Source organism: Centruroides sculpturatus, unplaced genomic scaffold (assembly GCF_000671375.1).
Source record: "Centruroides sculpturatus isolate CEXI.00-Female unplaced genomic scaffold, Cexi_2.0 scaffold100, whole genome shotgun sequence".
NCBI classification, from domain to species: domain Eukaryota; kingdom Metazoa; phylum Arthropoda; class Arachnida; order Scorpiones; family Buthidae; genus Centruroides; species Centruroides sculpturatus.
This window is the reverse complement of record NW_019384300.1, coordinates 832,273-841,569: the sequence shown is the minus strand read 5'-3', so window position 1 is coordinate 841,569 and position 9,297 is coordinate 832,273. Positions and strand designations below refer to the sequence as shown.

Genomic DNA, 9,297 nt, shown 5'->3' with positions numbered 1-9,297 from the left:
TAAAAAAAAGTATATTATTTTTAAAGTCAATTGCTTTAAAACTCCGCCCAGTTAAATAATTAAATTGGGCGGAGTTATAAATCGATTTCGTATATTTTAATTGAAAAGTATTATTACGTTTTTTACTACGTAACAATGCTTGTAAGTTTTTACGTAATAATAATTGTCAATTTCATTGTTTTATTCTTTAAATTTTTTAAAAATTAAACTCGTAATTGTAAACACTTTTCCAATTTTGTGGTGATGAAGTACAAATTCTAATGCCGCCATTTTTGAAACATTTCAAGTGCTCCATTTCAAAGCAAAGTATAGCCTGTGGTAATTAAAAAAGAGGCCTTTTTAATGTCTAGCTTCTACCAGGCCCACATTAAGGCCTGCTGTTAAGAAACAAAGCCTGGCATGTAGGGTCAGACTGCAATCAAGGTATTCTAGCGCAGTTTACTATTGCTATCTTTGTTGAAAAGTTTGAAGAGCCGCCATTTTGAAGTTATTGAAATTAAAACATCCACCATTTTCTTTCAAAATGGCGATAGTTTTAATTCTTACCGTAACACACCACACTTTTAACTGGATTAAATTTTAGGCTGTATCTTTTAGACTGCGTCATAGTCCATTTCTATTATTTTATAGACCCAAAATGGCTTCCATTTTTATTTTCAAATTTAAATAAATTCAAAATTTACGAATGAATTCGAGTAAAATTTGGCATGTACACTCCTTTTACTTTATTAAGTCCGATACATAACAAATTATTTTTATGTATAGCAATGAAAGAAAATGGCGACTGCTTGAAGTTTTCATGTTTTATACGAATTTTCTCTGTTCCTGATTGTCCCATAAACATTATTATAGGTGTATCATTAGTACAGAAAGGAGTTAGAAGATACTCCGCCCAAAAATATACTACATAAAATCTAATAGTTTTTATAGATTTATGTAAAAGTCAAGCAACATAAAATATGAATTTACAAGATGGAGTAAGCATTATTTTCATTAAAAATTGAGAAGTTGTTACAGGTATAATGCGCGCGCGTGTAGGGTGCTCCGTACCAAAAAAAAAATTGATTCGATCTGTTTTAAAAATCTTGTAAAACACGCTTTCACTTTTAACTTAAAATTTATCTTTAAACAGCGTGAAATATTTAAATTTATTTTTCGCGTGTTAAGTCAAGAATTTAATTTTTCTATTAACAAAAAATAAAATAAAATAAAAGAAGAAAAATGTAAACTTTACATTTCTCAAATTTTTTTTGTACTTTTTTAAATATTTTTTTGTATTATTTGTTGGAGTGTATATGCGAGAAACGTAAAGTAGATTTGCAAAATAGTTTGATTGATGACGTTTCTTTGCTTCTGCAAGTTTTATGGCTTGATTCTTCTATTGTAGAAAAGATATTAAGAACGATATGTGGAAATGTAAAGATGAAAGAAAGGGAAAAAATAATAAAAAAAAAATAAATATAAGAAAGGGAAAAAATGACAACAAAATGTTCCAGTTGTTAAGAAATGTTCTCTTGATGAGTTACACAAAAGAAATGTCATCATTTCTTTTCCTTTTATTTTATTTTATTTTTTATAAGAGGGAAAGTCATTCTACAAATTTAAATGCGATTTTTGAGGGGGTATCATTTATTATTTTTTTCTTTATTTTGAATAATTTTACAATATAATCTGATGTCTTGTGCTTTGTATCTTGAGACTGCGGGTTGTCTGTCCTCTTCTGAGGATTTATAACGTTTAATACGAAGCGTGTTGAAAGCTCCTGCCCAATTTTATACGGAGTTTATGTAGTAATAAACTTAATTTGTTTGAAAGGGTGACGAATTATATCAGTTTTTTTTTTTCGATAAATTAACCTGCAGACAGACATGTTTTAACGTCTCTATATATTGTTAACATTACAAAGAATCCAATGGAGAGGTTCCAGTTTAGAGAAATGATATGAGAGTTTGTATATCAATGAAACAAGCAGACATGCAAACGTACATATTTTATTTCTTTTTACAACAAGGAAAGTCATTCTATAAATTTAAATCGACATTTTCAGGGGGTGTCAGCCATTCTTTTTCTTTTATTGTGAATAATTTTACAATATAATCTGATGGTATCTCGAGACTGTGTGGGTGTCTGTCCTCTTTCGAGGATTTGAAGAGATCGTAGTAATAACCAATTCTGTGTTTTTTATTCAAATTGCTCGAGTTGTGTCGAGTATAGCTTCAAATTATATCGCTTCGAAGCATTCGTTTAAAATTGACGTACAGACATACTGACATATACATAAGAATCTTGTGGAAAAATTTCAAGTCGTAGAGAAATAATATGGGAGTTTTTATGTGTTTGTGAACGAGCAGACACGCAAACGTACGCACTGAAAACATGACAGAACCTAATTTAGCGTAGAAAATGAGTATTTTAGAGCATGCTATAATAGAGTTTCAGTTGATTAGCACGAATAGTGTTACGATTGCAAACATGGCCCTATCTCTTTTATGACGTTTTACTGGAAGGTCCCTCATTAGCACGTGTAAATTGGTTACGTCACTAAAGAACCAGTGTTACGTTGCACTGAAAACTTTGTGTAGGATTTGGAGGGAGCCATACCTACTACTTCCTAGAAGAGAAACCTTCTCGGATCGATGAGTTACACAAATTCAAAAGCGAAGTGCAAACATAGCATGTGACTGTGATGTACGATCCGTGTGACAGATGACTGATGAAGCTGATTACGTCATAAAAGGTTGAGACGTTCCGCTTTGTTCTGATGACGTCAGATGATGATAAAAGAGGTATATTGCCGTCCGGGCTGCGTCACACTACGCAGAATTCCAAATTACAAGTCACGTAAGAGGAAATTTCGGGTATGGTTTTAAGGTTTCTCACCTAAAAACTCGTACCCGAAATCACGCGATTAAGGCGATTTTTCCGTTGAAGGGCCGACAAACAGGAAGGGCCGTGTTATCCGATATCCATGGTAACTCGAACATATTCGCCTCGTGGGAAAAACCCCGGTAAAAGTCATGCTGCTAAAATGCGCCTGGTGTGAGGTGAGATATTCGATTTGTTAATGCTGCAGCAGGAGCTAATACAGCAACAAATTAGCTGCTAATTAAAAGTGCTAACAACGTTAAAGTTTCGTATAATTGATCGGGTTATTGCATTACATCCCCTCATCTACCAAGGCGTGCGATCACGTGACAGGCCGGAGCGGTTCGAATATCCTGCGCGTGACGCCCAAACTTCCGAATCGCGTGACACTTTTACAGGTAAGGATAGAATTTTCGGAGGCTCGAAACATGTGACGCTTACATCCCGTGTAATCCGTTACGTGTTTAGCTTCGTTACGGATGATGGCATCCAGTCACGTGATTCGGGAAAGGTAAGAAAATCCTGTTTGAAGGGAAGGAGCGGGGGAGATGCCACTCATCAGGGGGAAGAGAAAAACCTCTCCTGCGACGCCTTGTAGCGGAATCTCTCTGACAAATGCATTTCTCGTGTTCGGGAGCATAAAGCGAAGTGGATGTATTCCCACGTGCTGCACCCCACAGGAGGATTTACTTTGTAAAAGTGTGCTGCAACTTACTATCTAACACCTCAGAACGGTTTTGATTTCTTCCAATTACATTACAGAGAAGAAGAGGGGGAGGGTAATCTATCACTTCATACACGGCACCCACTTCCTATATAATTCCCATTAGTCACATGTTACCAGGAAGTGGAGGACATCTTATCCAAGCTCTATTTTAATCGTAACAAATTGAATCAGATCGAGTAATAAAGGGGACAGATTACAGTGACGTGTTAAGCACGAAAAAAATCATTAAAAATCGACCATATATACACATATATAGAACGTTACGTGACGTTTAATTATAGAAATTCCACAGCGTAACTATAAAAATCCGTAATGAATTGACTCTGGCTGGAAGGGGGGGTCCAAAAAACGTTCGACCACGCGACACCACGTTACGTTATCACGTGCTAATTCTTCTGACGTAATTTATAAGCGCATAATTCTCGCGATCACGTGATGATAAGCACATATTCCAGAAAATGGGGACGCTTTTTAACACCTTTCTAACACATTCCTTGATAGGGGGATGAGCTGTAAAAGTGCGCGAGAACGGACGAGGGAGGGGGGTGAGAAACGTGATGCTTCTAATCATTTTCTTCTTTTACAAGTCGGGTGACGGAGCGGTTCAGGTGCTGTAGATGCTTGTAATCAGTAGAAGAAGCGCCATTGTTTTTATACGGAGGTGAAGATGTCTTTACTTCCGATCGATTGCCGGGGTGTCAGTCATTTTATCGATCTCTTCCCTCTTACTTAATGCCCTATCGGATTATTATAATATCTTCCCAAAATTGATTTTATTCTTACTTTTCTTCTCCTTCCTTCTCTTAAGCTTCGCATCATCCCCCTTAAACTGGAGCGAATTGCTCCCGAGTTGTGTGTGTGATTACGCTTGCTTGGGCGGAGTTGACAGCATCCGATTCTTCTACATCAAATTGTAATCACGTGATTCATCATAAATAATTATAAACTTAAATTTTGAAATGACTCCCCCTTTTCATAATTCAAATCTTCTCTCTTTTTTGTTTTTTAATTTAAATTCCCATCTACCACTTTAAGCTCGAGATTTATTTAGTCAAATTTATAAAAGTTCTCCGCCCAAATTATCATTATAAAATATATTTTATTTATTTATTTTATTANTTTATTTTTAATTCTAAATCGATCGTTTATGCTCTAGAAGTGATTATATAAGTTTTATCGAGTAAAGAACAACTTTATTAAGTAAAAATATAAAGAAAGAAGCTTAGATATTCCCTTTTTTTACGTTTGAAAGGTAAGAAAGAAGGGAAAAACCATTAATAAGTATTACAGTAGATAAAGCGATGCTGACCACAATACAGATTAAAGCGTCAAGGTATGATAAAGTAAAGTAGATAAGTAAAAATAATTCTACTTTATATCAAATACTTCAGCCATAATCATCAAGAATTTTTCAATAGATGACTGGAGGAAAGAAAAAAAAAAGAAATAGAGTAGCTAAAGAATAAATCTAGTATTTACCTGAAGGATTTAAAAAAGGAATTAGTTTAGAATAAATCCGAATAGTTCTTTACTTTTTTTAGATTATCCGAAAAGAACTTTCGATTAAAAAAATTATAAAGAAAAGAAGAAAATTTCTAATTTTCTTTTCTAGTATCTACCTAAATACATTTTATATTTTCTCTTACAAAACAATTTATATTAGATCTTCCCCTTGTGTATTATCTTTCCACCTCTCTTCTATATCACGTAGACTATATACATACGAAGAGGGAGGTTAAAATTAAAATTTATATTCCTTTCCCCCTTATATTAAACTTATAAACAACTTATATTAAATCTTTCTCCTTTTCTTGTGTTTAACATCTTCTCACTCCTCTTCTTCACATAGATTATATATACAAAAGAGGGTTAAAACTGAAAATTTATATTATTTATATCAAACCCCCTCCTTTTATATGTAATATCTTCTCACCTCTCTTCTTCTTCACATCGATTATAAATACGAAGGGGGAGAGTGAAAATTAAAATTAATAATTCGAGTGCCATTATCTGGATATCAATTATGTAAAGAGACCGAAGAGTTGAGCTAATTTAAATATTAAAAAAGGGGGGACAGTTTTGTGATCGAAAGAACATCCACATAAATTAATTTAACTCTTTTCTTACCCTACAACACATTTTCTAACTGCAATTATTATTCATAGTTACAACAATAAGTTAAAAAAAAAGTATTATTTCGTCACGCCATAAAACACGCAACAATATATTAAAAGCGAATGGCTTCTTAACCCCCCACACGAAAAAAATCGAGTAATATTAATTAAAACAAATCTTTATATCTTAAGATTGCGGTGGCAACAAATTGAATAGATCTAACGAAGTTTTATTGTGATGTAAATTTTCTCTCTGCGTGAAATTTAATCACATTTGGGCATTGAAACACTTCCTTCATTATGCAAACGATGTGTAAAGATCAACCTTCCCAATGGAAAACAATTTGGCCACTGCTTCCCCCCTGTCATTACATATAAATCAATTGGATTGCACCAACGACATCCATTTTTGTAATATCTGACCATTCTTCGATTGTTGGCAAACGAACCGACTCTTATGTAACTCTCTTATCCAACTAATTGAATTAAATTCGTTCTAATGGGATGAATCATTTTATTCATATGTACCATACCACCATTGGAAAATTTAGTTATGGGTATTACGCCTTTAATTCAATTTTCTTGTGGATTTTAGCAGATCCTAAAGGGTTCAGTGCCACTTCCAAGGGGTTGTCTACACTTCTAATAAATTTAATTTTCACATGCAGGGGTTTAGAATACGGATTATGAAAATTTTGTTCGATCCTCTTTTCTCTCCTTTCTCTTTCGTGTACAATAGAAGAGATTTCAGATTAAGATGCTTAACTTCAGATTTTTTTTTTACTTTTACTTAATAAATATTATATATTAAATACTACTAACGTACAGACAAACGGACGAGCGAATATTACAGATAAATTCGCAATTCCATTGTTAAAATGACTTTAACTTCATTCTATAGACAAGGAAATTATAGAAAAAATATATTAATTTAATAATTAGAAAATGAATTTCGCCTCATTATTTTTAATAATATATTTAATTTAATTTAATTTAATTTTTTTTTTTAATTTCTCTTTACGAATAATCCTTAAAATTTCCTTAACTTTTTTTTTCTTTTCTTTATTTTCGGCATCTTTCTAATTTATATTCTCTTTTTTTTCTATTTGACTATTCTTTGCAATTCTCTTCTTTATCCAACCTTTTCCAATTTTCCTTGGAGCTGCAACCAACTATAAAATTTGTCTTCGTTAAGAAATTTTTCTTTAAAACATTTTACCTTCTTTACGACAGAACATAGCCTCAATATATATAACTTTAAGGAAGAAGAAATAAAAAAAAAAAAAAATAATAATAATTCAGTTTATACTAAAATTCTATTAAGATATAAAGCTACTGAAACAATTGAAAGATACGTAATGAAGTTTTGAAAGTTGAGAAATTTCTTTAACGATTTCTGATTTTGGCGTTCAAAATCATTTGCTGTTAGTTTATTTTTCAGTCAAGAAAAATGTACAAAGGAAAAAAAAAATATATCTTCTAATTTGTGGTTTGAAGTTTTCTTTGCTGTTGTTTTTTTCCTTCCTCCCTCCATCCCTCCCTGCATCCCTGCATCCCTCCATTTCTCCGCATCCTCCTACTGTTTCTCTTACTTTTCTGATCTTCTCTGTCTCTTACTAAGTTATCAAAATGAAATTTAGGATGAAGAAAAAGAAATTATTTGGGTCACTTCCTTCATTTTGAAATCGAATTTTTTCTCTGGGGGTGGAAGAATAACTTTTTATCTTTCAAAAAATATCAACAAAATATATTATATGGATGTTTTTTTCTCAGTTGTAACAACTCATTGGCTTCATACAATATATATAACATATAAAACCAATTGATAAATTTAAAAAGTAGCGTAAGATTTATTTCAATAAGGAAAAAAACAAATACAATTTTAAGATTATAAATCTCTTTAAAAAAGTTTAAAATTAAATTTACAATGACTGTAAATCATTATAAATAAGTTTTACAACATAATTTCTACCTTTTTTAATAAATTATTCGATTTTTTAAACATTTTTTACAATAATTATGGAGTTTTAAATGTTTAAAAAGCTTAAAAATTTATTTTAAATATTTTCAAAATTCATAATTAATTATAGGTATATTTTACGTATATTTAAATGAGCTTTAATTCATTTTTTAAATATTAAAAAATGTTTTTAAATTATTCAAAGATTAATATATATATATTACAGTATAATTTCTTATAAATAATCTTTAAAGTAAAATTTATTCGAAATTTTTCAAATTTAATTATAAAATCATATAAAAACTTTATACGTAACGTTAATTTATAAATTTTAATGAAATTTTTAAAAAATGATATCATTAAAAGTGACATCATTAATTTTTGTGATCGAAAGAACATCCACATAAATTAATTTAACTCTTTTCTTACCCTACAACACATTTTCTAACTGCAATTATTATTCATAGTTACAACAATAAGTTAAAAAAAAAGTATTATTTCGTCACGCCATAAAACACGCAACAATATATTAAAAGCGAATGGCTTCTTAACCCCCCACACGAAAAAAATCGAGTAATATTAATTAAAACAAATCTTTATATCTTAAGATTGCGGTGGCAACAAATTGAATAGATCTAACGAAGTTTTATTGTGATGTAAATTTTCTCTCTGCGTGAAATTTAATCACATTTGGGCATTGAAACACTTCCTTCATTATGCAAACGATGTGTAAAGATCAACCTTCCCAATGGAAAACAATTTGGCCACTGCTTCCCCCCTGTCATTACATATAAATCAATTGGATTGCACCAACGACATCCATTTTTGTAATATCTGACCATTCTTCGATTGTTGGCAAACGAACCGACTCTTATGTAACTCTCTTATCCAACTAATTGAATTAAATTCGTTCTAATGGGATGAATCATTTTATTCATATGTACCATACCACCATTGGAAAATTTAGTTATGGGTATTACGCCTTTAATTCAATTTTCTTGTGGATTTTAGCAGATCCTAAAGGGTTCAGTGCCACTTCCAAGGGGTTGTCTACACTTCTAATAAATTTAATTTTCACATGCAGGGGTTTAGAATACGGATTATGAAAATTTTGTTCGATCCTCTTTTCTCTCCTTTCTCTTTCGTGTACAATAGAAGAGATTTCAGATTAAGATGCTTAACTTCAGATTTTTTTTTTACTTTTACTTAATAAATATTATATATTAAATACTACTAACGTACAGACAAACGGACGAGCGAATATTACAGATAAATTCGCAATTCCATTGTTAAAATGACTTTAACTTCATTCTATAGACAAGGAAATTATAGAAAAAATATATTAATTTAATAATTAGAAAATGAATTTCGCCTCATTATTTTTAATAATATATTTAATTTAATTTAATTTAATTTATTAAAATCTAAATTTTCTGACGAAATAAAACAATTTAAATAAGTAAACAAATAGATCAGCTGAAAATCGATAATAAAAAGATACATTACGCATCAAAATATGTAAATATAAATGTTTCTTCAATAAACATTTTAAGTAAAATTTAATTAAATTTTACTTAATTAAGTAAATTATAAAATTGCTTTTTCTACAAATAGGCTAAATCATGATTTTG

At 30.9% G+C, this 9,297-nt stretch overlaps 1 long non-coding RNA gene across 1 annotated transcript in view; it reads left to right on the top strand.

The window, feature by feature from the left end:
* Nucleotides 1–175: 175 nt before the first annotated feature.
* Nucleotides 176–9,297, top strand: part of LOC111636463 — a 20,595-nt gene continuing 11,473 nt past the window's right edge. The window contains exons 1-2 of the long non-coding RNA XR_002758542.1: nt 176–423; nt 853–977. This is a non-coding gene — a long non-coding RNA (uncharacterized LOC111636463). The remainder of the gene's footprint in view (nt 424–852; nt 978–9,297) is intronic.